This window comes from Prionailurus viverrinus, chromosome E1 (assembly GCF_022837055.1).
Source record: "Prionailurus viverrinus isolate Anna chromosome E1, UM_Priviv_1.0, whole genome shotgun sequence".
NCBI classification, from domain to species: domain Eukaryota; kingdom Metazoa; phylum Chordata; class Mammalia; order Carnivora; family Felidae; genus Prionailurus; species Prionailurus viverrinus.
In genome coordinates this window covers 35,741,810-35,749,045 of record NC_062574.1, presented here as the reverse complement: position 1 = coordinate 35,749,045, position 7,236 = coordinate 35,741,810, and the positions used below count along the sequence as shown (strand labels likewise).

General features: G+C 46.5%; 1 long non-coding RNA gene across 1 annotated transcript; it reads right to left on the bottom strand.

The window, feature by feature from the left end:
- Nucleotides 1-1,721: 1,721 nt before the first annotated feature.
- On the bottom strand, nt 1,722-6,727 carry LOC125151228 (uncharacterized). The gene is made up of 3 exons (XR_007146690.1): nt 6,550-6,727; nt 4,293-4,408; nt 1,722-1,866 (listed from the first exon to the last, which is right to left on the bottom strand). It is a non-coding gene; the product is annotated as an uncharacterized LOC125151228 (long non-coding RNA).
- Between the last annotated feature and the right edge of the window lie 509 nt (nt 6,728-7,236).

Sequence of the window (7,236 nt, the reverse complement as noted above, 5' to 3'; positions counted from 1 at the left end):
ATCTCCTCTAATTCTTATAACACTCTCTCTTGCAAGGCAGGTATTATGGTCCCTATTCTATAAATGGAGACACTCAGTCTCAGAGGGGTTAAGTAACTTGCTCAAAGTCACGCAGCTACCAATGGAGTTGTTTCCCTCCAAAGCCTGCATTTACAACTGCCCTCTGCTGCCTCCCCAAACGGATGAGCTCAAAATCCACTCCTCCAGAGGGCCCTCAGGGTGCCCTCAACATCACATCTTCAACTTAAATCATAGATCAGGCCATCTATATCTTACCTGGGGAAACCCACCTGTCAGAAGGAGAGAGCTGGTATAGAAAAGAAAAATGGACAGCAGGTGCCCTCCTTCCAGCCCCAAGAGGCAGCTCAGGTCACAGATAGAGGCTGGCTGGCTAGAGTCAAAAAATCAGATCCTAGGGGCGCCTGGGTGGCTCAGGCAGTTAAGCATCTGACTTTGGCTCAGGTCATGATCTCACAGTTTGTGAGATCAAACCCTGCATCAGGCTCTGCACTGACAGCATGGAGCCTGCTTGGGATTCTCTGTCTCTGTCTCTCTCTCAAAGTAAATAAACTTAAAAAAAAAAAATCAGGTCACCTTTTAAATAAGTAAATAAATAAAATAAAGCTTCCTGACTGATTTGACTATGCAGCCGTGGTTGAAAACCACTGGGCTCTGAGGTCCTTCCCAGTTTTGTGTTTCTTCAGGGGTTACTCCCAGCTGGCCTGTTTTTGTAAATAAAATTTTATTATGGAACACAGCCATGGGGTGCCTGGCTGGCTCAGTTGGGGGAGCATGAGACTCTTGATCTCAGAGTTGTGAGTTTGAGCCCCACATTGAGTGTAGATATGGCTTAAAAATAAAATATTTAATAATAATAAATTAAAAAAATAACACAGCCACACACATGTTGTCTGTAGCTGCTTTCAAGCTACGTGGGCAGAGATGAGTGGCTACTGTAGAGACCTTTGGGCCCTCAAGACTAAAATATTTACTATCTGGCCCTTGACAGCTACTAGTGCTGACAGTTCTTACTTCTCAGCCGGGAGAGGAGGGAGCAGGAAGGCCCAGGACCTGCTTTCCATGACAACCAGGTCTTTTTCACTGTTGCTTCCTCAGTGCCTAGAACAGTGTCTGGCACACAGTGGACTCACAAAGTAGCCACTGGGTGAATGGATGAATGGGTGAGTGGATAGATGGATGGGTAGATGGTTGGATGGGGTGGGTGGGATGGTTAGATGGTTGGATGGGTGGGTGGGTAGATGGATGGGTGAGTGGGTGAATGGATGGATGGGGATTTGGGTAGATGGGTGAGTGGGTAGATGGATGGGTGGTTGAATGAGTGGGTTGGTGAGTGGATGGATGGATGGATGGATGGATGGATGAGTAGATGGATGGATGGATGGATGAGTTGATGGATGGATGGGTGGGTGAGTGGATGGGTGGGGTTTGTGTGGATGGGTGGATGGATGGGTGGATGGATGGATGGATGGATGGGTGGGTGGGTGAGTTGATGGATGGATGGGTGGGTGAGTGGATGGGTGGAGTTTGTGTGGATGGGTGGATGGATGCGTGGATGGATGGATGGATGGATGGATAGGTGGGTGGATGGGTGAATGTGTGGATGGGAGGGTGAGTGGGTGGGTGAGAGGGGAGACAAATGAAATCAAACCAACCTTACCTAGAACATCACACCTGCAGAACCATCATAGTCATTCCTCTACCACAGATCAACTGGAAGCACAGCACAGGAAGCTGAGTTGAAGCGAGACTGCCTCACTCCCCTGGTGAGGTCCTGAACAAAGAAAAGTGCTTCAGCCTCCAGGCTCTCCTGCAGCCCCCAGCATCTCTCATCTCCAGAAAGCCTTTCTGCAAAAGCATGAAAACTGAGTAATTCTCTCAGTAAGGCAATTTCCCTTAGCCCCTTTGGTATCTTTGGAACTGTACTGCAGGGTTTTTCTTCACTGAATGTGCTTCCTGAGTCCCAGCTCAGTGGGCATAAGGAGATTTGGAGAGGAGGCTGTGCCCAGGGGTTGTCCTTTCCCTCAGCAGGATTAATTGATGATGGGGGAAGGGGACAGACCGAGTTTTTTCCATCCCCACTGGGGACAGTGAGAAGCATGTGGCCAGGCAAAAATGTAAAGGGCTCCTTTATGATCACCACCATATATATATGATATATATGTATATATATATAATATATATATATATATATGAGCTCATATATATATATGTATATATATATATATGAGCTCATATATATATATATGTATATATATATATATGAGCTCATATATATATATGAGCTATACACACACACACATATATATACACATACACATAAGCTTTTCTATTTAAAAAAACTCACTCTGAAAAAATATCTGCTTGGTCCCCATATAGCATATATATATATATATATATATATATATATATATATATATACATACATACATACATATATGAGTAAAAGTATCTGTTTGGTCCCCAATATAGCTCTTATATATATATGAGCTATACACACACACACATATATATATATACACATACACATAAGCTTTTCTATTTAAAAAAACTCACTCTGAAAAAGTATCTGTTTGGTCCCCATATAGCTATGCCCCTTAAGATCAGCAGTTAAAAGTGGATGTTCTAGAGTTAGCCTGTCCAGTTGTTTAGCTCCCCTACTTTCTGGCCCAGCTGTGTGACCTCGGGCTCTCTGAGCCTCAGTTTCCTCACCTGTAAAGGATGCTAATTGTACAGTTGGGAGTAAGAGCTCGATAAATTATAGCTTCCATAACTGTCAAACTATGGTGGGCACAGAGATGCACTGCCTAGACCCCCTTGGAGGAAAGACTCACTGCCCAGCTGTGGGGGGCTGGGTAGAGAGAATGGAGGCTCAGCCCCCAGCCCCCAGGCTTCCACTCCTTCAGGTTCTCTCAGCTACAGAGGGCCACTTCGCCCCAGGGCAGCCTTTACCAGGTGACTGAGCAAGAGTGGGGCATAAAGGTTCCATCCGCCATCTTGCCTGGGTACTAGGCACGCTGACAGGCACTACTTGCTCCACACCTCCCCTGGAGTTGGCTGAGCCTTTCTCGGGCCTCACAGTTCCACGTCTCCCTCTGCCCAATTCTGCTTTTCCTCCCTTCCCTTCACATCTGTCGATCCCCAGTAAACTGTCTCAGCCTCCACTTCAAGGGAACCCAGCCTATGGAACATTTTTCATTATTTTGGACCAATGCCACCAGTGCGATAAGCCCTGGGTCCAGACTTGGCCACTGTTTCCAGTTTCCCTGAGTCACTCCAGGAGGCCCAGGATGTCTGCAGACCACAGCGCTGGAGCAGTAGGGACCACAGCAATGCCAGTGCTTGGTCAGAGCTCAGGATGCACATGGCTTGCCCCCATAATGGCCGTCCTATGTCAGATTTACCAGCTGCTCCCTAGGGTTCAATGGAACCGTCCCTCCCTCCTTTCCTCCCTCCCTTCCTTCTTTCCCTCATTTCTTCCTTGGCCAGACATTATGCCAATGTGAGTTATGTGGCATTATTAGGACAGGGAGCTTACAGTCTAATATGAAAACAACTCAATTCAGAATGATAAGCATTCAGATAAAGAATGTCATTGATCGGGGCGCCTGGGTGGCTCAGTCGGTTAAGCGGCTGACTTCAGCTCAGGTCATGATCTCATGGTCCGTGAGTTCGAGCCCCGCCATGGGCTCTGTGCTGACAGCTCAGAGCCTGGAGCCTGTTTCCAATTCTGTGTCTCCCTCTCTCTGACCCTCCCCTGTTCATGCTCTGTCTCTCCCTGTCTCAAAAATAAATTTAAAAAAAAGTTTAAAAAAATTAAAAAAAAAAAAAGAATGTCACTGATCACAAAGGGGCACCCAGAGGATCAGGAGAAGCTTTCTGGAGGAGGAGATGCCTTTGCTGAGTCCTAAAGGACAGGTAGGAGTTGGGCAGCCAAAGTGGGTAGGGGGGAGATGTTCTAGGGAAAGGGGAAGCTCATATCAGCCTGGACCAGTGATCCATGCACTTGCTGGAATGTTGGGGGTGGTTGCCAGTTTCCTTGAAAGCAAATTTGCTTCCCAATGACTCCAAGTTCAGGGTCAGCACATGAGCCTATAGACATGGCCCCCTTGCAGTTAGCAACCCATCTGCTTCCCAAAGATGATTATTACATTGCCCTTTGAGCTGGTCTTCTTCAGCTCATAACCCAACTCCTTCCCTCTTTGCCGGTAGGTCCCACGCGCCAGCCTGTCATCACTCTCACGCTCCAGCCTCCCCCCCTCCCACATGCTCACCTCTGCAAATGCACAGCAGAACAGTCCTTAATGCCCCTTCCAGGCCAGAGGCAGGTGACAGGGTTCAGGACATGCTACTCCGAAATATGGCATCCTGGCATAGTAAATGTTTTGAGCTGATGGAGTTTGAGAAAGTCAGAGAAAACAGTATAAGCAGGAAGTTCTCTCTGAACTTCACCGTGCTTCTCCCCATTAGACCCTCACATGACAGGTGTTTTCCGTGTACTCAAAGGAAAGGAGCATCTTATCCTCCAAGAAGGAGGAAGATTGAGAGGAAACTGAACAAACAGACCTTGCTAAGTTTCCCCCAGTTTACTACACTTGCTCATGCTCCTCCACTGTCCTACACGCTGTCCAGTCTTCATCAAACCTAGCGCGAAAACACTCAGGCTGAACGTTCCTTCATGACTTCATTTCCTCATGGGCTCCAGTGCCAGGTAAAACTTGGGTTAAATTAATTTGTGTGGTTTTCGGTTATTATGTCAGCTTCGTTGGCAGACCCAGTCAGGGCCCCTATGAAGGCCAAGGAAGACTTTTTCCTTCCCTCCAGTGAGGGGGTCCTTCCCTCTGGCGGGGGGCTGGGGGCAGGGGCCCGGTGTTGCAGCCACTCATGTGGTGCCTCTGAAAGCCTTCACTTTGGCTCATGCACTGAGAGCTGAGCTTCCCAGCTCTGCTCCAGGCTTGCGGGGGGGCTTGCTCTCTCGCAAAGTTGGCCACGCAGCAAATTGCTATAAACACAATATTATCTTCCCCCACAGAACCCATGATAAAACCCAAGATTATTTCCAAGGGTGCCAGAGAAAACCTTAACAAGTTTGTTTTTTGTTTTTTTTTTTAATTTATTTTTGGGACAGAGAGAGACAGAGCATGAACGGGGGAGGGGCAGAGAGAGAGGGAGACACAGAATCGGAAGCAAGCTCCAGGCTCTGAGCCATCAGCCCAGAGCCCGACGCAGGGCTCGAACTCACGGACCGCGAGATCGTGACCTGAGCTGAAGTCGGACGCTTAACCTACTGCGCCACCCAGGCGCCCCTAACTTAACAAGTTTTTTTAATGGTCACTCATGGTGGTGCCCTGGCAGTTTTGTGGGAAACAGGAGATATATGACCACCACCTAGAGATTCACCTCTCCCCTCCTTAATCCAGAATCATTTCTGTTTTCTTTCCTTTTTAAAAGCAGCTTTATTGAGATATAATTTACATACCATACAACCCACCCGTTTGAACCATATAATTCAGTGGCTTTTAGTATATTCACAGACTTGTGTACCCATTACCATGATCGATTTTTTGAACATTTATTACCCCTAAAAGAAACACTGCACCTCTTTGCTGTTAACCCCCCCCCCCAAAACTCTCCAACCCCATCAGCCTTAAGCTACTACTAATGTACCTTCTTCTACCTTTATAGATTTGACTATTCTGGACTTTTCATGTAACCTTCCCCTTGGCGGGCCATTGTCTACATCATCAACCATCCTCATCACTATTATCTGTAGAACCCTTTACAGATTATGAAGTCCTTTCATACAGAGTAAAACCTTGGTTTGCGAGCATAATTCGTTGTAATCCAAAGTGAGCATGTTTGTAACTCAAAGCACTTGTGTATCAAAACAAATTTCCCCATAAGAAATAATGGAAACTCGGGGCGCCTGGGTGGCTCAGTCGGTTAAGCGTCCGACTTCAGCTCAGGTCACGATCTCGCGGTCCGTGAGTTCGAGCCCCACGTCGGGCTCTGGGCTGATGGCTCGGAGCCTGGAGCCTGTTTCCGATTCTGTGTCTCCCTCTCTCTCTGCCCCTCCCCCGTTCATGCTCTGTCTCTCTCTGTCCCAAAAATAAATAAATGTTAAAAAAAAAATTAAAAAAAAAAAAAAGAAAGAAAAAAGAAATAATGGAAACTCTGGGGCACCTGGGTGGCTCAGTCAGTTAGGCGTCAGACTCCGGCTCAGGTCATAATCTCGCGGTTCATCAGTCGGAGCCCCACGTCAGGCTCTGTGCTGACAGCTTGGAGCCTGGAGCCTGCTTCGGATTCTGTGTCCCTCTCTTTCTGCCCCTCCCCCACACACACTCTGTCTCTCTCTCTCTCTCTCTCAGAAATAAACATTAAAAAATTTTTTTTAAAAGAAATAATGGACATTCAGATGATTCGTTCCACAACCCAAAAATATTCATATAAAGATGATTGCAGTACTGTAATATAATACAAAATAATAAAGAAAATACAAAATATAAAGAAAATAAATTAGCCCGCACTTACCTTTGACAACCTTTGTAGCTAGTGTGAGGGAGACAAGAAAGAGGAGGGTTATTGTGTAGGATGACTTTCACTATCACAAAGGAAATCACTGCTATCTACCGGCTCAATGGAATCTTTTTCTTTTTGTGGAACTTTCATGAGAAGCCTATCCAATAACTCTTGCTTTTGCCTCCTTTTGCGGTTTTTGCGGAAATGTGACATTGCATTGTCGTTAAACAGATTCATCGCCCGCACTGCTACAGCCTTATTGGGGTGGTGCTTTTCTACAAATTTTGCACCATTTCCCACATTTTACTCATCTCCCTAATCTCATTTGAAGTGAGGGATTCCTCCCGCCTTTTTCTCCTCCTCCTCTGCAGACAAGATGCAGACGTAGAGTTCTTATAAAATCTTGCAACTTCGGCCACTTGCATACCTCGTTCGTACTTCTCGATGATTTCCTTCTTAACTTCCACCATAATCATCTCCTTCTTACCACCTTCCTTTTCAACATTTTTCTGCATGGGCACCATTGTTGGGGTACACTATTAATAAACTCTTGTCCTATACTGTATTTCATGCAACTGGCAATCAGGCAGCAGAGGAAAGGGTCTATATCTGCAGGCAGCCTGACCTAGAATGAAGCAAAGCATTCCTAAGCTGACTCTTGGATGGAAAAGCAAAGGACTGTCCATAGGTGCTTGGAAG